This window comes from Amblyomma maculatum, chromosome 8 (genome assembly GCF_055883805.1).
Source record: "Amblyomma maculatum isolate TAMU_Amacu chromosome 8, ASM5588380v1, whole genome shotgun sequence".
Lineage (NCBI taxonomy): Eukaryota > Metazoa > Arthropoda > Arachnida > Ixodida > Ixodidae > Amblyomma > Amblyomma maculatum.
Window position 1 is genome coordinate 57,020,339 of NC_139351.1, and position 21,179 is coordinate 57,041,517.

The 21,179-nt window shown below is 47.9% G+C and overlaps 1 non-coding gene across 1 annotated transcript; it reads left to right on the forward strand.

The window, feature by feature from the left end:
- The first annotated feature begins 1,827 nt into the window (after positions 1-1,827).
- TRNAS-UGA (transfer RNA serine (anticodon UGA)) lies at positions 1,828-1,900 on the forward strand. The gene has a single exon. It is a non-coding gene; the product is annotated as a tRNA-Ser (tRNA).
- Positions 1,901-21,179: the final 19,279 nt, after the last annotated feature.

The following is a 21,179-nucleotide window of genomic DNA, read 5'->3' on the forward strand; positions in this document are numbered from 1 at the left end:
GAATATCCAATTAAACATTGAAAAAAAAAGGTACCATCCCCAACGCTTTCCTTGGCCTCGCCGACTGTTGGCTTCTTTCCTTGATGTATTATAACGAGTACCCTCATTTCCCCTTAATTGATCTGCTTGTAGCTTACGGGGGTCTCGGTTCTGGCAGTCTTGAAGCCATAGGTAGCGTAAGAGGGTTCTAGCACAGCGTTCGCCCTCGCTCTTGATCACGTTCTACGTGACGCTGCGGTAACAAAGGACGTTCTACGTCCGCCGCTATGGTTGAGGGTGGCGCTGGTGAACACTCTCAAGGTTCGTATACAGACAACATAAATACCCAAGCAAGTAGCAGGGGGGCAGCGGCCGATGTAGCTCAGTTGGAAGAGCACCGGACGCGATATTCGGAGGTCGTGGGTTCGGTTCCCACCATCGGCGCGTTGTTTTTTCTTCTACTTCGTGTTTATTTATCTTTACCCTAAACAGATTACATTACTAATTTCTGTGAATATCCAATTAAACATTGAAAAAAAAAGGTACCATCCCCAACGCTTTCCTTGGCCTCGCCGACTGTTGGCTTCTTTCCTTGATGTATTATAACGAGTACCCTCATTTCCCCTTAATTGATCTGCTTGTAGCTTACGGGGGTCTCGGTTCTGGCAGTCTTGAAGCCATAGGTAGCGTAAGAGGGTTCTAGCACAGCGTTCGCCCTCGCTCTTGATCACGTTCTACGTGACGCTGGCGGTAACAAAGGACGTTCTACGTCCGCCGCTATCGTTGAGGGTGGCGCTGGTGAACACTCTCAAGGTTCGTATACAGACAACATAAATACCCAAGCAAGTAGCAGGGGGGACAGCGGCCGATGTAGCTCAGTTGGAAGAGCACCGGACGCGATATTCGGAGGTCGTGGGTTCGGTTCCCACCATCGGCACGTTGTTTTTTCTTCTACTTCGTGTTTATTTATCTTCACCCTAAACAGATTACATTACTAATTTCTGTGAATATCCAATTAAACATTGAAAAAAAAAGGTACCATCCCCAACGCTTTCCTTGGCCTCGCCGACTGTTGGCTTCTTTCCTTGATGTATTATAACGAGTACCCTCATTTCCCCTTAATTGATCTGCTTGTAGCTTACGGGGGTCTCGGTTCTGGCAGTCTTGAAGCCATAGGTAGCGTAAGAGGGTTCTAGCACAGCGTTCGCCCTCGCTCTTGATCACGTTCTACGTGACGCTGCGGTAACAAAGGACGTTCTACGTCCGCCGCTATGGTTGAGGGTGGCGCTGGTGAACACTCTCAAGGTTCGTATACAGACAACATAAATACCCAAGCAAGTAGCAGGGGGGCAGCGGCCGATGTAGCTCAGTTGGAAGAGCACCGGACGCGATATTCGGAGGTCGTGGGTTCGGTTCCCACCATCGGCGCGTTGTTTTTTCTTCTACTTCGTGTTTATTTATCTTTACCCTAAACAGATTACATTACTAATTTCTGTGAATATCCAATTAAACATTGAAAAAAAAAGGTACCATCCCCAACGCTTTCCTTGGCCTCGCCGACTGTTGGCTTCTTTCCTTGATGTATTATAACGAGTACCCTCATTTCCCCTTAATTGATCTGCTTGTAGCTTACGGGGGTCTCGGTTCTGGCAGTCTTGAAGCCATAGGTAGCGTAAGAGGGTTCTAGCACAGCGTTCGCCCTCGCTCTTGATCACGTTCTACGTGACGCTGGCGGTAACAAAGGACGTTCTACGTCCGCCGCTATCGTTGAGGGTGGCGCTGGTGAACACTCTCAAGGTTCGTATACAGACAACATAAATACCCAAGCAAGTAGCAGGGGGGACAGCGGCCGATGTAGCTCAGTTGGAAGAGCACCGGACGTGATATTCGGAGGTCGTGGGTTCGGGTCCCACCATCGGCACGTTGTTTTTTCTTCTACTTCGTGTTTATTTATCTTTACCCTAAACAGATTACATTACTAATTTCTGTGAATATCCAAGTAAACATTAAAAAAAAGGTACCATCCCCAACGCTTTCCTTGGCCTCGCTGACTGTTGGCTTCTTTCCTTGATGTATTATAACGAGTACCCTCATTTCCCCTTAATTGATCTGCTTGTAGCTTACGGGGGTCTCGGTTCTGGCAGTTTTGAAGCCATAGGTAGCGTAAGAGGGTTCTAGCACAGCGTTCGCCCTCGCTCTTGATCACGTTCTACGTGACACTGGCGGTAACAAAGGACGTTCTACGTCCGCCGCTATGGTTGAGGGTGGCGCTGGTGAACACTCTCAAGGTTCGTATACAGACAACATAAATACCCAAGCAAGTAGCAGGGGGGACAGCGGCCGATGTAGCTCAGTTGGGAGAGCACCGGACGCGATATTCGGAGGTCGTGGGTTCGGTTTCCACCATCGGCGCGTTGTTTTTTCTTCGACTTCGTGTTTATTTATCTTTACCCTAAACAGATTACATTACTAATTTCTGTGAATATCCAAGTAAACATTAAAAAAAAAAGGTTCCATCCCCAACGCTTTCCTTGGCCTCGCCGACTGTTGGCTTCTTTCCTTGATGTATTATAACGAGTACCCTCATTTCCCCTTAATTGATCTGCTTGTAGCTTACGGGGGTCTCGGTTCTGGCAGTCTTGAAGCCATAGGTAGCGTAAGAGGGTTCTAGCACAGCGTTCGCCCTCGCTCTTGATCACGTTCTACGTGACGCTTGCGGTAACAAAGGACGTTCTACGTCCGCCGCTATGGTTGAGGGTGGCGCTGGTGAACACTCTCAAGGTTCGTATACAGACAACATAAATACCCAAGAAAGTAGCAGGGGGGACAGCGGCTGATGTAGCTCAGTTGGAAGAGCACCGGACGCGATATTCGGAGGTCGTGGGTTTGGTTCCCACCATCGGCACGTTGTTTTTCTTCTACTTCGTGTTTATTTATCTTTACCCTAAACAGATTACATTACTAATTTCTGTGAATATCCAAGTAAACATTAAAAAAAAGGTACCATCCCCAACGCTTTCCTTGGCCTCGCCGACTGTTGGCTTCTTTCCTTGATGTATTATAACGAGTACCCTCATTTCCCCTTAATTGATCTGCTTGTAGCTTACGGGGGTCTCGGTTCTGGCAGTCTTGAAGCCATAGGTAGCGTAAGAGGGTTCTAGCACAGCGTTCGCCCTCGCTCTTGATCACGTTCTACGTGACGCTGGCGGTAACAAAGGACGTTCTACGTCCGCCGCTATCGTTGAGGGTGGCGCTGGTGAACACTCTCAAGGTTCGTATACAGACAACATAAATACCCAAGCAAGTAGCAGGGGGGACAGCGGCCGATGTAGCTCAGTTGGAAGAGCACCGGACGCGATATTCGGAGGTCGTGGGTTCGGTTCCCACCATCGGCACGTTGTTTTTTCTTCTACTTCGTGTTTATTTATCTTTACCCTAAACAGATTACATTACTAATTTCTGTGAATATCCAATTAAACATTGAAAAAAAAAGGTACCATCCCCAACGCTTTCCTTGGCCTCGCCGACTGTTGGCTTCTTTCCTTGATGTATTATAACGAGTACCCTCATTTCCCCTTAATTGATCTGCTTGTAGCTTACGGGAGTCTCGGTTCTGGCAGTCTTGAAGCCATAGGTAGCGTAAGAGGGTTCTAGCACAGCGATCGCCCTCGCTCTTGATCACGTTCTACGTGACGCTGGCGGTAACAAAGGACGTTCTACGTCCGCCGCTGTGGTTGAGGGTGGCGCTGGTGAACACTCTCAAGAATCGTATACGGGCAACATAAATACCCAAGCAAGTAGCAGGGGGGACAGCGGCCGATGTAGCTCAGTTGGAAGAGCACCGGACGCGATATTCGGAGGTCGTGGGTTGGGTTCCCACCATCGGCACGTTGTTTTTTCTTCTACTTCGTGTTTATTTATCTTTACCCTAAACAGATTACATTACTAATTTCTGTGAATAAAGAAAACATTAAAAAAAGGTACCATCCCCAACGCTTTCCTTGGCCTCGCCGACTGTTGGCTTCTTTCCTTGATGTATTATAACGAGTACCCTAATTTCCCCTTAATTGATATATATATATATATATATATATATATATAATACGGTAAAATAAGAAAGAAATAAGAAATAAGAAATATATATATATATATAAACAGTGTAAGTTCGAATTGCGAGAAGAGCAATACGTGAAGATGACAAAGACGACAAAGTTGCGAACACGAAGAAGCTCGTGCCCGCTCTGAGGGACGCCGGCTTTGGCAGCAGCAACATGTCAGTAAAGTTACTGTAGTGTGAATTGCTTAATACGTCTCGTTACACTGGGTGGAGGTGCTGCCTTTTCCCACCCTGAAGCTCTGCAGCCACACCATAACCGATTCTACTACTATGCCTGACAGGAGGAGGAGGAGGAAACAACTTTATTTAACGCATTACATTAAGCGTTAAGAATGTCCTGGGCCAGGGTCACCAAGGCCAACTGATCTTGCAGCTGGTCAGAGGCTAACCAAGCCCGCCACGTTGGGGGAGGAGGGTGTGGAAAGTGAGGAGATTGGAGGGCGACAGGGCATGAAAAGACGCAATGCTCGAAGTTTGCATAGTGTTCTGGGCAATTTGGGCATGCAGGGGATTGTATGATTCTGTATAGAAAAGATCGGGCAGGAGTAAGCAGTGTATTTAGTTGTATGCGTCTAAGAATGCGGATTTGCGTGGTAGTGAGAGATTTATCAGGAAGAGGAAGTGTACGAAGAGTTTCTCTAATGTTGCCGTAGTGAACGTTGATTTCTTTTTTGTAGTGAAGAGTAGTGTCCCACGTTGGTGGATAAGGCCAGGGAATCCCAGGCGCCCGGTGTTGAATTTCGCGGGCGAGGCGATGGACTACCTCATTGCCTGGGATTCCAGCGTGACCAGGAATCCACCTCAGTGTTACAGTGTGGGGACGTAGTTTGGTAAGAGCTCTGTGTAGATCATCGTGTAGTTCTTCAGGAATGCGACCCGTGTGAATGGCGCGTATAGCTTGTATTGAATCAGTGTATGTGGTATATCCTGAAGGTGACACCACGCTCAACTTGGACCGCTTGTTCCCAACACCATCATCTGTTCAGGACCCGTGTGGCAGCGCGATTCATCCATCTTCAGGGGCGCGGATGACACAGACTTGGAGGACTGGCTGACTTACGAACGAGTGAGTTTCTCCAATAAGTCTGATGACAGCGTTAAACTCACTCACTAACGTCGTCGTCAATTTCAGTAACGTCTCAAACTTCTGATTCCGAAACCAAAAAGCTGATATTTCTACCTGCGTTTTCCTCAAATCTAGCCTCACCGAAGTTGTCAGCCATCCTGCTGTTCGGAAACTTAGCGTCGAACAACATTTGGGTTTTCGGACTCAGCTAAAAGGCGGAAGCTTTACCAGCTAGACTGAGGTTGTGGTCGACCTCTGTAAACGCCTTAATCCATCAATGTCTGAGGAAGACAAGATCTAACATGTCCTTACAGGATGACTTATTTCTGATGTTGACGGCCAAGAATCCCCAAACCGTTGCTGACGTTATGTCTTTGTGTCAGAGTTATGACGAGCTCCGAAAACTGCGTCTCATGACGCGCTATAGCGCTTGCTCGGAAGAGGCCGCTTTGGTTCTGAATCTTCCTGCCTCGCCCCAAAATAGCGCTACGATTCTCCAGCAAATTTAGCAGTTCGTACGGGAAGAGGTGGCTCGTCGGTTGTCATTGGTTACCTGCCGCCCTGCCCCACAATCTTTGTCGCCCCCTATACAGCGTATCATGCACGAGCAGGTTGCTTAGTTCCTTCCACCCGACAACCCACTCCCTATGGTCGCCGCTCCGCTGACTTATGCCGAAACTGGCAATCGGGCCACCGCTTTCACTCTCTATGCCTACATACGCGAGACCGAATCCCCATTTTACTAGGCGGCTGCCTGTGCCTCAGGGCCCACGTGCTCAGCCTATTCCTTCTCTCACCGGTCCGCACACTAGGAATCCGAGGAGCACCCAAGATAACCGCCCCATTTGCTATGTCTGAGGTGTGGCTGGAGATGGGGCCCGGTGGTGCCGTGCACGTCCATCCCGTCCTTACGCCTACGGGCCCACGATAACTTACCTGTCCTGTCCGTTGCCCGTCTTCGCCTCACTCTCCAATTCATTGCGACTCATACGCACACCGATCACAGTCTGCTAGTCGCCAGTCCCGCTCTCCTATGACCCGACGTGCCCCACCCCTTCTGACGGAAAACTAGGCGTCGCAGTTCTTGAGACATGAAATGCGTCCTCAGCAACCGTGTCAAGCCGTGTCCATATTATTGAAATTTTCGTTCAAGGTGTTCCTATTCATACTCTTGTTGACTTTTGTTGACACTGGTGTTGCGGTGTCTTTGATCAGTAGCAATCTGTGCCGAGAACTTTAGGTGACGATGACACTCCTAGATATTTCTCTGCGAACAGCTAGCGCCGAACAGATTCGACGGCTTGCTGCGTGCAATGTCCGGCTCATTTTACAAGACATCAGTTACACCCTTGAATTCATTGCTCTCGCTCACTCCTCTCATGGAAGTAATTCTCGAATGGGACGTTTTGTCTAAACATCACGCCATCACCGAATACGCACGTGCTCACATTGATTTGTTTCCCCATTGTGACACTATCGTGGAAGTAACTCCTGTTACCGCCGCGACTATCCCCGATGCCGACGACACCGACGTCCCTGCTTTCTCATCTGTCCTTGTGCTTCTGACGTGCATGCGCCACTCACGCTGACGCTGCTGTTATGTATACACCTTCTGATCGTTGTGCGCATCGCAAATATGCGCTGCTCCCTCATGCCATGCTCACAGTTTCTGGTGGTAATAGCTCTCAGTACGTCGCCAACCCGTTTGCTTTTCCCACGACTTTACTTCGAGGAGAATCGCTTGGCAGTGTTGATACCATCAATACCACCGACACCTCTACGGTTCTTGATGACCCCAGAGCAAATCATGTTACCACTCTCACTCCTCCTATCGGAGAAACAGACTCGACGCCATCTCACATTTTCAACCTTTCTGTCCCCGCATCTCTGCGCACTACCCAGCGCGACCAGCTTGTCGCCTTGCTCAAACGATTCATCGCCTGTTTCGACTCCCACCAAACGTCGCTGGTGCGTACAACAGAGGTGCGCCACCATACCGACACCGGTGCCCATGGACTTCGGCGCCAGGGCACTTACCGAGTCTCAGTCGCCAACGCCGCATAATCGATGACCAAGTGAGAGACATGCTCGAACGCGAAGTATTCCAGTCCCCTCAGAACCCTTGAGCATCTCCAGTCGTGCCTGTAAAGAAAAAAAGACGGCTCCATTCGAGTTTGCGTCGACTTTCGCCGGCTCAACAAAATTACTAGGAAAGAAGTTTATTCATTACCGCGTATAGATGACGCCCTTGATTGTGTGCAGGGAGCTAAATATGTTTCTTCGTTGGACCTACGCTCTTGCTATTGGAAAATGCCAATGACTGAGACCTACCGCCAGAAAACCACATTCGTCACGCCAGACGGCCCCTATGATTATAATGTGATGACATTTGGTTTACGCAACGCTCCAGCCACTTTTGAGCGCATGATGGACAATATCCTAAGGGGGCTACAATTGCAGATAGCCTCTGCTACATAGACGATGTTGTCATCTTCTCGATTAACTTTCCATCCCATGTTCTTCGTCTCGAGTGTGTTCTTCGATGTCTGAGTGATGCATGTTTGCAGCTCAATTTAAAGCAGTGTCACTTTGGTGCTCGACAATTAACCTTACCAGGCCACGTCGTGTCCAAGGACGGTGTCCTGCTGGACACTGTAAGCTTCGTGAAGTGACGGAACTTCCCAGGCCCCCCTCAATGAAAGAACAGCGCAGCTTTATAGGGCTTTGCTCCTACTCCCGCCGCTTCGTCCGAAATTTGCCGACATTATTGCCCCTGTGACCCAGCTTCTTGCTGGGAGCCCTGACTTTTCTTCCCGGCCCCTGCATGCGATGTAGCATTCACTAGGCTCCACCGACTTCTCATGTCCCCTGCCATATACTGCGTCATTTTGACCCCTGCGCTTCTACAGAACTGCACACGGACGCCAGCGGCAATCGGTTTCGGTGGCGTTCTCGCTTAGCGAAAACCTGGTTTCCCTGAGTACGTTTTTGCTTACACTAGTCGGGCACTGACCAAAGTAGTGGCTAACTATTCAGTCATTCAAAAGGAATGTTTGGCGATTGTTTGGGCCATCATTAAATTTTGCCCTTACTTATACGGACGAACAAATGATGTTCTCACCGACCACCATGCTCTCTGCTGACTGTCATTTCTCAAAGATCCTCCAAGTCGTATAGCCCGCTGGGCTCTCCGTTTACAGGATTGCGATATTCGGGTTCTTTATCGCTCTGGTTGCAAACACTCCGACGCAGGTGCTCTGTCCCGCTCCCTTGTGTCCTTTGATCATGAACCACCCTCTGTCGCTGGTCTCATTCCCTCTTAGGTTGAAATCATAGACATAGTGTATGAGCAGCGCAAGGATCTCTGTATTGTTTCCATAATGGTCCTTCTAGCCAACCAGTTATCGTGCCTCCCTTCTCGAGCACACAGATTAAGCGCATCAGTTGCTATGCGTGACCAACCTTCTTTACCGCCGAATCTATCTTCCCGATGGCCGCCAATAGCTGCTCCTAATTCCTCGCCATATACGCTGCGTCATTCGCGCCAGCTATCAAAACAATACTCAGTGCACCCATGCTGGATTGCTGAAAACTATTACTCGGCTGCGTCATCGCTACTACTGGCGAGACATGTATTGTTTTGCTCGCCAGTATATACGCTCTTGCATCGATTGTCAGCGCCGCAAGAAGGCACCACCACACCCTCCAGCACCTCTGCAGCATCTAACCTGTCCAGATCGATCTTTCGGATGCATTCGAAGCGACCATTACGGGCCTTTTCCCTGCTCTTCCACAAGAAATTGGTGGATCATTGTTGCCATCGACAACTTTAACAAATACGCAGAAACTACTGCTTTACCAGCTGCCACCGCTCGTGACGTTGTTGCTTTCATACTTCAGAATGTCATATTGCGTCACGGTGCGTCCCAGGAATTGCTTAGTTATGTTGTCGCGTGTTTGTATCAGACGTCGTTGAAGACCTTCTTCACTAGTGTCATGTTCGTCACCGTACAATGTCTTCCTACCATCCACAAACAAACGAAATGATTGAGCGCTTCAATCGGACCCTTGGAGACAAGATGGCCTTGTATGTATCTTCTAGCCACTAGAACTGGGACCATGTACTCCAAGTTATCACTTATGCTTATAATTCTGCCACTCAAAGAACTAAAGATTGCCCTCTTATTTTCTTCTGTACGGCCAAGAACCTCCTTGTACAGTGGACACTATCCTCCCCTACAGCCCCAACGGCTATGAAATGATCCCCATTTCTCAAGACGCTGCCTCTCCCAAAGAGTGCCGTCAGACTGCTCGTCAGCTCACGGCTCGCCATCAGCACCCGCAGAAAAAGAATCGACCTGCATCTACATGTCTGCCATATTCTTATCGTCAAGACTCCTTAGTGTGGCTATGGGTGCTCTCTTCCAGCTCAGGCCTGTCGACCAAGCTTCTTAGTAGATATCATTGCACTAACTTGTACTTCAACGACTTTTCCCTTTATCCTGTCGAGCCCCTCACACCTCTCAAGTATCTCCATCGTCGAGGAGTTGACATTGTCCACATCGATCGCTTCAAACACTAATAGGACCCCTTGTTCGAACATACGTCATCCAGGATGACGTATGTTCGAACATGTTATTAATCATCCAGGATGACGTACTTTCTCGGAGGCGGGGGGGGGGGGGGGGGGTATTGCAGGAAGGATAGTTGGGTTTGCGAGAAGAGCAAAACTCGAAGATGACAAAAACAACAAAGTTGCGAAGACGAAGCTCGCGCCCGCTCTGAGGAATGCCGGCTTTGGCAGCAGCAACGTGTCAGTAAATATATAGTAGTGCCAATTGATTAATCCGCCACACTAGGCGCCCGTGTGCTGTGCAATGTCAGTGCACGTTAAAGAAACCCAGGTAGTGGAAATTTCCGGAGCCCTCCACTACGGCGTCTCTCATAGCCTGAGTCTCTTTGGGACGTTAAACCCCAAAACCAAAACCAAAAAACAAGATATATATATATATATATATATATATATATATATATATATATATATATATATATATATATATATATATATCATCAGCCTGATTATACCCAATGCAGGGCGAAGGCCTCTCCCATATTTCTCCAATTAACCAGGTTCTGTGCTAGTTGAATCCACTTGACCCCACTTGACCCACCTAACTTTCTGCAGCCGCCTGCTATGCTTTCCTTCCCTTGGAATCCAGTTTGTTACTCTAAGCGACCATCGGTTATCCACTCTTCGCACTACATGTCCTGCCCACGCCCATTTCTTCTTGATTTCCACTAGAATGTCAGTAACTTGAGTTATTTCTCTGACCCACTCTGCAAGCTTTCTATCTCTTAATGTTACCCCTACCATTGTTTGTTCCATAGCCCTCTGAGGTCATCAACTTGAGTAGAACCCTCTTGGTTAGCCTCTACGTTTCAGCCCGATAGGTGAGTACAGGTGAGATGCAAAATGCAACTGTTGTATACCGTATACTGTAAGATGCAATTGTTGTGTATATACATATATCTTTGTATATATATATATATATATATATATATATATATATATATATATATATATATATATATATATATATATATTGTGGAAGAAGGCCAGGTCGAGACGGCAAGGCAAGGGATGCCGTGTCAGGCGTTTTACTCCGATGACAAAACCCAGGCGCGCGCTGGAGCCGGCGCCGCGGGACGATGATGATGGCATATACAAATGAAAGAGGAAGATCATGGCATGTACAAATTAAAGAACGTTCACAGAAGGCTCACACAATCTGCCTGGGGGGTCGGAAGCGGCCAGCCTGGCCGCTTCTAACTAACCGATGCATCGCGGCGCACAAATGGTTTCAAGCGAGGCACATGAACAATTTCAGTTCCACGGTGGCGTCGATCAGCTGGGGATTAACAGGCGTCACTTTGTAGTTCACTGGGGAAGTTTGGCTTATGACCTCATAGGGACCTACGTAGCGGTGGTGGAATTTGTCACTAAGGCCAGGGGTGCGCAATGGTGTATAAAGCAGAACTTCGTCACCAGGACGAAAAGAGACCACTCGATGTGTGGAATCATAGCGAGTCTTGCGGTCTTCCTGGCACGCTGCCGTGTTGAGGCGGGCAAGATGGCGGCATCTGGCCAAACGAGATAAAAAATGGGCAGGTACTGACGTGGAGTAGTCGGGCGTAGAGAAGAAGGAAGCGTCGAGAATTGTAGTCGGAGGACGGCCATAAACAAGAAAAAATGAAGTGTAACCGGTAGTTCGCTGTACTGCTGTATTATAGGCGAATGTGACGAATGGTAGAACAGTATCCCAATTTCGATGATCTGGTGTGGTGTACATGGATATCATGTCCGACAAGGTGCGATGAAATCGTTCAGTGAGACCGTTAGTCTGGGGGTGGTAGCTTGAGGTTGTCTTATGAAGGGTGGATGACGCGTGAAGAACTTCGGCAACGACTTTCGATAAGAAGGCTGTACCGCGGGCACTTAGGAGCACCCGAGGAGCGCCATGACGCAATACAATTGATGGCAAAAAGAAATTTGCTACTTCTTCAGCGGAACCAGTCGGTACAGGTGCTGTCTCAGCGTAGCGTGTGAGGTGGTCGACAGCCGTTATAATCCAATGGTTACCCCCATCCGAGAGAGGTAGGGGACCATATAAATCGATGCCGACTACGTCGAAGGGCGTGGCGGGACAAGGAAGAGGTTGTAGAAGGCCAGCGGGCGAAGAAGTCAGCCGTTTGCGACGTTGGCACAGAGGGCAGGATGCGACGTATTTGGCAACGGTGGAAGATAAGCCAGGCCAAAAGAATCGTTTTCTCACGCGGTCGTAGGTTTTGTCAAAACCAAGGTGACCTGTAGTAGCGTCATCGTGGAGAGCCGCCAGTATACGTGGGCGAAGCACACGCGGCACGACTGGGATCCAGCGAGTTTCATCAGGGCAATACACATAGCGGAGTAAGATGCCATCTTCGAGCTTGAAATTGCGAAGCTGTCGGCGAAGCCTAGCATTGGGTGGGTCCGAAACGCCGATAAGGCGGTCGATAATAGGACGGCAGTAGGCATCGGCTAATTGCTGTTGGCGGAGAGCGTGCTTGTTCTCAGAGTCGTCAAAACAAACGGTTGTGATATACGTCGGGCAAAGAGACGGTCGGCTCTGGTCAGAGGTGGTAATGCATTGGGAAGAAAAACAGCAAGTTGATTCCGAAAGGGGACAGCGAGAGAGAGCGTCGGCGTCTTGGTGTTGGCGACCAGATTTATAAGTGACGTCGAAATGGTATTCTTGCAGGCGTAGAATCCAGCGGTCAAGTCGGCCTGTAAAAGTTTCGAGTGATACAACCAGCAAAGAGCATGGTGGTCGGTCACAACTGTGAAATGCCGACCGTATAGGTTAGGGCGAAATTTTTGGACAGCCCAGACGACGGCAAGACACTCCTGCCCGGTAATGGTGTAGTTTTTCTCAGCTGGAGTCAAGGTCCGACTGGCAAAGGCAATCACTTTCGCACGCGATGTTGCATCACGCTGCAGAAGTACAGCGCCAAGACCGTGACCACTGGCATCGGTGTGCAGGATAGTTGGAGCACTGTCACTGAAGTGGCCAAGAACAGGATCTGATGTAAGGGCCTGTTTTAGGTCATTAAAAGCAGGTTCGCACTGTTCAGTCCACACGAATGGGCTGCGTGCTTTAAGTAGCTCATGAAGGGGTGCAGCAATAGTTGCAAAATGCCTTATAAAACGCCGGAAATAAGACGCGAGGCCGAGGAAACTGCGCAAATCTGTAGTCCGTTGTGGACGAGCAAAGTTCAAGACCGCGATGGTTTTTTCGGGATCTGGGCGAATGCCGTCATGGCTGACCAGATGTCCCAATATTCTAATTTTCTTCTGTGCAAAGTCGCACTTCTTGGTGTTGAGCTGAAGGCCTGCCGAAGCGAGACAGGTTAGGACTTCATTCAGGCGCGTGAGATGGTCATTAAAGGTTGCCGAAAAGACAACAATGTCATCCAAGTAATACAAACAGGTTTTCCATTTTAGGCCACGAAGCACAGTATCGATCATTCTTTCAAATGTCGCTGGTGCGTTACAAAGCCCGAAAGGCATAACATTAAATTCGTAAAGGCCATCGGGTGTTGCGAAAGCGGTTTTTTCTTTGTCGTCCTCGTGCATAGGTATTTGCCAATAACCTATGGGGCTGAAACGTGGAGGCTAACCAAGAGAGTTTTACTTAAGTTGAGGAGAACCCAGAGGGCTATGGAAAGGAAAATGGTAGGGGTAACATTAAGAGATAGAAAGCGTGCAGAGTGGGTCAGAGAAATAACTTAAGTTACCGACATTCTAGTAGAAATTAAGAAGAAATGGACATGGGCAGTACATGTAGTGTGAAGAGAGGATAACCGATGGTCGCTGAGGGTAACAAACTGGATTCCAAGGGAAGGAAAGCGTAGCAGGGGGCGGCAGAAAGTTAGGTGGGCGGATGAGATTAAGAAGTTCGCAGGTGTCAAGTGGATGCAGCTAGCACAGAACCGGGCTAAGTGGAGAAATATGGGAGAAGCCTTCGCCCTGCAGTGGGTATAATCAGGCTGATGATGATGATGATGAATAACCTGAGCGGAGGTCCAAGGTCGAGAAATATTCGGAGCCTTGGAGAGAGTCAAGGGCGTCATCAATTCGCGGCATCGGATATACATCTTTGCGGGTAATTTTGTTGCGTGCGCGGTAATCAACACAAAAGCGTACCGAGCCCTCCTTTTTTTTAACTAGCACTACTGGGGAGGACCATGGGCTTGTTGAGGGACGAATTACATTGCGATGGAGCATGTCATTTACATTTTCTTCAATTACTTTTCGTTGAGAGAGGGAAACCCGATAAGGCCGTCGGCGAACGATAGAGTTACCTTCAGTAATGATGCGATGGTGCGCAACACTAGTCTGTCCCAGTGGTGTGGAAGTGGCATCAAAAATGCTTGGTGGTGTCGAAGCAATGTCAGCAGTTCTTGGCGTTGGTCCGGCGTGAGTTTAGGATTAATAGTCCTTGCGAGAACAGAAAGAGAGACGTCTGACGAAACACGTTGCTGATGCGGAGGGGCGGTGAGCACCATGAGGGAAAAAGGTTGAACATCCACCATGCAATGCAGACAAGTTCTTTTTGGGAGCACGAGGGATTCACGTGAAGTGTTAGTGGCCACTACTGTCGCTGAGCCGTTGTGGAACCGGACAAGACTTGACGGGAAGGCGATGCCGCGTGCAAGATGACTATATGATGGTGCTATGAGTACGTCCCCGTAAGTTATGTGGTCAGAAACAACAGTAAGCAGTTTTCGCACTGAGGAGGCAAAACAGTATCAGTGGCGGCAACGAGGGGATGATGTTCAGAAAAGTCAGATGAAAAATCGCTGTCATATGGATAACACGCTCACCACAAGAAATTAGCGCTGAAGCGGTTGACAAAAAATCCCATCCAAAAATCATCAGATGCGCATAAGGTGAGAGCACAGCAAACTGCACATGATGGCGGATGCCGTCGATAACAACTCGTACGGTGCACTTCGCTGAAGGGCGCAAAAGGACGTCATTGGCTCCACGGAGTTCAGGCCCATCATATGGTGTTGTCACTTTTCGCGCACGGTAGCACAAATCTGCGTGAATGACAGAAATTGCAGCCCCTGTATCAATCAAAGCTTCAACCGGTAAACCTTCAGCGATAACAGCAATCACGTTGTACGGGCGATCAGGAGGACTTTTAGTGAGTTCGCAGAGTGCAGTTTGACCTCCGGAAACTGCAACACTTAGTTTTCCGGATGGCGGACAGGGAGAGTGGTTGCAAAGTGGAGAGGGGAAACTGAGCGGCGGTATAGGGAAAGGGACCGGCGTCGAGATACATGGGAGCTATTTGGTTCAGACGAGGATACCGGCGGTGGAGAGGATCGACGAGGTGGGCTGGGAATAGGTCGCCGCTGATAATATGAGGGTACGTCACTTTCGAAGGCGCCGTAACCACGCCGCTCGTTTTGAATGCGTCGACAACAGAAGCGGGATATATGCCCTCGGATTCCACAGTAGTAGCACACTGGGCGAGAAGGGCGCCAAGGTGCGTAATAGGGTGGCGTAGGCTGAGCCGTCGTAACGGCGTTGATGTGGTTGTAGGGCGGTGCCAGTTGGGGCGGCGGAACAAAAGAAGGGGGTGATGCTGCGACGTGTGCGTAAGTCGATGCTGGGCGGGGTGCAGGAGGGTCGGACACCTTAGGCCGAGTGATTGTTGCCAGCTCATCTTTAATGATGTTGCGGAGACCGGCGTCATTAGAAGGTACCGAAGAATGATCGCACCCGTGTTGACAGACAGGCTTGAGGGCTTGGAGCTCCTTCCGGATGATGGCTCGAATCAGTGCCCGCAGATCTAAGTCAGCAGAGGTCGGGCCAGTATCAATGCCGGGCTGCAATCGGGAGGACTGCAGCTGGTCGATACGTTGGCAGGTCGCAACAATGGCGTCAACAGTAGAAGGATTCTGGGCAATCAGGGTATTATATGCCACTGAATTAATTCCTTTCAAGATGTGGTGTACGTGTTCAGGTTCCGGCATGGTGGGACTAATACGCTGGCAAAGTGCAAGTATGGCCTCTATGTAAGACGCGTACGACTCATCGAGACCTTGGAGGCGAGTGGCGAGCTTATTCTTCGCGACCTCAGTCCGAACTGCTGAGTCCGCAAAATATTGGCGGAACTGCTGCTTGAACGTGGTCCAGTTAGTGGTGTGGGGTTCGCGATTAATAAACCAGGTTCTGGCGACCTCAATGAGGTAGAAAGAAACATTCAGAAATTTTAGAGCATCGTCCCACCGGTTGTAGTTACTGCAGCGTTCATAGGTGTCCAGCCAGTCATCGACGTCTTCATCGCGACGACCAGCGAACAGCGGCGGGTCGCGTTGTCGTGTGGGCACAGTCGGAGGGGGTGGTGCAGCCGAGGTAGAGGGTGCTGCCGATTCGTGGGTACTCTCGGTAGTCATAACGATGGTGGCAGGCGGTAAACAGCGACCGGAACGTAGCTCCAGCGAGAGGCAGGGCACAAAACAGCAAGGGGATCAAGTCCTACCTCCACCCTGCCTAAGTCCTACCCCGCATCTCACCACTTGTGGAAGAAGGCCAGGTCGAGACGGCAAGGAAAGGGATGCCGTGTCTGGCGTTTTACTCCGATGACAAAACCCAGGCGCGCGCCGGAGCCGGCGCCGCGGGACGATGATGATGGTATATACAAATAAAAGAGGAAGATCATGGCATGTACAAATTAAAGAACGTTCACAGAAGGCTCACAATATATATATATATATATATATATATATATATATATATATATATATATATATATATATATATATATATATATATATATATATATATATATATATATAGTTTTTATTTTTATTTATCACATACTGCGGATCAAACATGGTCCAAGCAGGATAGGCACGGTATAAAAGAAAGTACAAAAAACTGACCCTGGACAGCATTGGTATTGACAGAACACGCACAAAAAAAAACGAACAATGAATACTTATACAAAACTAAATGGGGTGAAATCATGCATCAAAAGACTACCCTAGTTGAAAGAAACGCTGCACAAAGTCAACAACACATTGAATTGCAGACAGTGTCAATTAATGATGCAGTCACTCGTCGGAAACAAGTAGTGTTGAATCATGCGGCAGTGCATTCCAATCCGAGATCGTGTGAGGAAAAAAGGAGAATTTATACACATCAGTGCGAACAAAAATAGGTTCTATGTAGTGCTTGTGCTTATGACGAGACTTCCTTGACGAGTGTTTAGTTATGTATTCTTGTGGAGCAACACCTAGTTTCGAAAAATATAAGCGATTAAGGAATTTAATTTGCAAATTTTTTCTGCGTTCATTCAAGCACTCCAGGTTTGCGTCATTTAACATAGCAGATGGAGAGTCTCGGCGTTTATAGCGGTTATAAATAAAACGGACGGCCAACCTTTGAAGTTTTTCTAGTTTTTCTATCTCTACCTTTGTGTGAGGGTCCCACACAATGCTCGCGTACTCCAAAGAGGGTCTCACCATGGCTTTGTACGCCTTGTTTCTTAGTGCAGCTGTTGATCTGCCTAATTTATGTTTTAATAAACCTAGTTTTTTACGAGCTGAAGAGCACACGTTGTCAATGTGCGCTGTCCATAAGCCTGGATGTAATTGTAACCCCTAAATACTTATATTCCTCAACTTGTTTAATTATCTTGTCATCCATGCTGTAAAGAAATTCCAGCTTGTTTCTTATATATATATATATATATATATATATATATATATATATATATATATATATATATATAGGTTTGTGGCAACGCTTTAGTAATGGTATGTTTACTTTCAGCGCTCCCAGCAACGTAGTCATACAAACCAAATGAAGAAACTCTGAACATTCTTCCCATATAATGTCTTGGATTATTCGGTTATTCGGAGATTATTTACTACTTACTGTCTTGTTTTACCTCTAACGCGTTTTAGTAGATCTCCTTTCTTGTGGTTTAGGGCGGGAAACAACGGAGACAATGATGCGGCAAACGTACAAGTCTACAACGTGTTCGCGCATACTTGGCCACTGTCACTAAAAATCTCAACATAGAACATTACTTTTTGCATAGCAGACACCTTTATTTTGATAGAAAGCCATGCCTGATGCCAGCTGCAGAAATCGGGTTTCGCATGTTTCTCAGCATTTTCATGGCCATGATAGGACCTTCAAACTCATTTTATTTTAATTGGCCTTGTGACATCAGTGGTGCGGGAGAAGCCGGTATTTGGACTTTCTGCGATTTTCACAGCGGTCCGAGAATAAATCATTGTGTTTATTTATTGAAATAGTTTAGGAAAGGAGAGAAAACATGTGCAAACTACTGTACCTCGTCACACACTTTTAAGAACTCTTCACGCCATATATCTTGCACACACTCGGCCTCCGGAAAATTATTCATGTTTTCCAATAGCAGCCTGAGTTGATCCTTGCTGAAAGCCCTGATCCATCGGCCTGGTTTTGCTTCCCTTACCAACTTCAATGTGCGATCCTCATCGTCCGCTGTCGCTCTGTTAGCGTCGTATTTTAAGTTTGGATTTTGGAACACCAGCTCGATCGCTCTCTGCTTTGACACTACAAGTTGGCGTCTCATGAATTCAGCGCTGCACTGGTTGGCGACTTTCCTCAGCAACTCAGGGTCACCGCGGAGGACGCTGGCGTAGTCGGGGTGGAGAAAGTCTGCTAACCGTAGGAGAACGCCCTTACAGTCTCGGGACATTTCCTCGTAGGTGACAAAGAAGAAATTCGTCTGATGTCTTGTTGTGTAACCCGCGTGCACGTGCTGAAAATGGGAGCCCATGCCAACATTTCCTTCAAGGAACATCGACATGAATTCTTCAAATGAAGGCATTGGGGGGCGTCCGGGAATTCCTCGATTTGCTTCGTACAATGAGGGGCATACATCCCATGGTGCGCGGGCCACGTACACGTATTTCGCCTCCGAAGTGATTTGAATTCTTCCCGGCCTGATGTGGGTGTTAAGAAGACGCGGTGACGCCGTAACTTCATCCACCTTCTTGCCGAGGAAGTCGAGGAAGAGAACTCGCGAATAGAATTCTTCTAGATTTCGAGCACTGCGTCCTTCGTGAATGACGAGCTGAATCATCTGTGTCATCCAATGTGTGCCGGAGGCTGGGTAAGTAGAGAGGATAATGTCCCCAGGACGGGGTTTGAATTGAAAGGCTTCACGAATCTTCTCTGGGTCGAAGAATATGCTGTAGCGGTCGCCGTCGATTTCTTGCACCAGGCAATGCTCTTTACTTGTCATTGTGCAGTTTTACCTACAATAAAACAGAGTTTTATAATGTAAGAAGATATGGAGAGGCAGCACATAATCGTATGTATTCTTTTCCGGGCGTATATCACGTGGTAGTATTAGAGTGGTATGTGGCAGAGATGACAGGTTGAAAACGATCGTATGTTTTGTTTTATTTTCTGCTCTTTTTATTTTGTACTAATGACAATACATAAACCTGCTGCCATAAACCTGGAAAAGAAGTGACCTCTTCCTTGGACGTCTAAGATAATTTCCGATAACTGTCATTAAAATGTTATATAAAGCTTCTGTACCAAGCAACGATAGTCTGAAAATTCTATCATGTGATAGAAGACGCCAATGCTGCTTACTAATGATTATGCAAGTTTTCGCAGTTTGTTTTTAAGAACCCATTCAATTTTTTTTAAATGCCAGCGGATAGAACGAAGGGTCACAGCGATCGAAGACGGCGCAGTGGTAGGGGATAAAGTGGTGATCGCTCGTTCCCATTTGTGGCAGTAAACTTCCAGCTCGATAGCGAAAATGATCTGTGTAAACGGAAAAATTCGTTTTTCTTTTTTTTTTTTTGCTGTTGAGAAAGACAAACACAGTGGGTTAATTCTTGCAAACCATGTAAGATGAAGAGAAAATTCGGTTACGCTCAGATACACATCTCTAAGCTTAATTAACAAATGTTTGAAAAATGCTGTCACCAACCAAAATATTTATTAAACCCGACGTTTCAGGACCAACTCGGTCTCTTCTTCAGGGGTGACTGAAGTGTTAGGCCCGCAGTAGCAAGCAGCGGCCTTTGCTTCCCCTTTCCCAATATGCGGCGGAGTCCAGTTGTGCACGCAGATGCTAGAGCCCCCGGTTTCCTATTCGCTGCTGTTGCTGTGAGCCGGTTGAACCAACACTCGACGTGTCGTCTTTTGAAAGGATTGGTTTCCACGGCAAGGACGCTGCAAAGGTGGAAGTGCAACGTCAAAAGGAGGCTTGTCAAACACAATAGGAAGATCGAGGACTACGCGATCAAACTTTGTGAGTAAAATTGGTGTAGCAGATGAGACGACAAGGAAAAAGGCATGAGCCTCTCTATGACATGGAGTCTTTTGAGGCACCTGCTAGACGCAACTAATTCAAAAACCAAATCAGGAACAAGATTATCGAAAACCAGACATGCTTTTGAGGGTACAGACGAGGAGTTCTTGGCAAAAGTAGCAAACAGCACACGAGGGACACCAGTAGGATCGCCCTCTCAGAATACAGTGGAACCGCTAACGAGGAGCTTGACGCGCCTATCACAGAAGCAGAGGTCAGAGTTGAAAGTTTAGGGCTTACAGTCAAATCAGCCAAAGTACCCGACGGGGTCACCAGTAAAAGACCGAGGAACCTAGATAATGACTCCATATGTGACGTAACGGAGTACATGCTGAAAATCTGGACCGAAGGAGAGCTACCCCAGCAATGGAAAGCGGCAAAAGTAATCCTAATACAAAACTGGGCAAACCCTCAAAACTGGAAAACCAAAGACCAATTTCCTTAACCTCGTGCGTAGGGATTTAATGGAACACGTGGTACAAATGAGACTAAAACCACGGTTACGCTTAACCGAGGTTACCGAACTTAACCACGGTTAACCGCCAATCGCGGTTAGCTGTGCTTACACAGCTCGCCGGCGTTCTCGGTTACGGCCGCCATTGCCCATAAAATACAACCGAAGCGACGCGGTGATCTGCGGAACGAAGCAGCATTTACAAATATCTTATTTATAACGTAGTTTCCGGAGTGCCATCCGACAAGGCGTCAACAGCGCGGTCAAGCCCCGCATGATGGCAGCACCTCATCGACCACCGTAAACACCGCCGCGTTGGCCCTTCCTCCCGCAGACCGTACGCGAACGACACGGCGGCTCGCTAGCGCCGACGTCAGATATAAAGCGTGCAAAATTTATTGTCATTTAGAATACTGAACCGAATATCAGAATTTAATCACTCTTGAGGATCACGCAAATTGCTGGCAAGACCGATAACAGCGGCACTATCAAGTTTCTGCTCAAGCCAGCTGCCGCCGGTGCATTGCAGCTCACCGCTCTGTTTATACTAGCTCTGCGATTTATGCATCGCCAAAGTTAATCATATCGTTATTTTACAGTGGCAGAATAGGATTCACA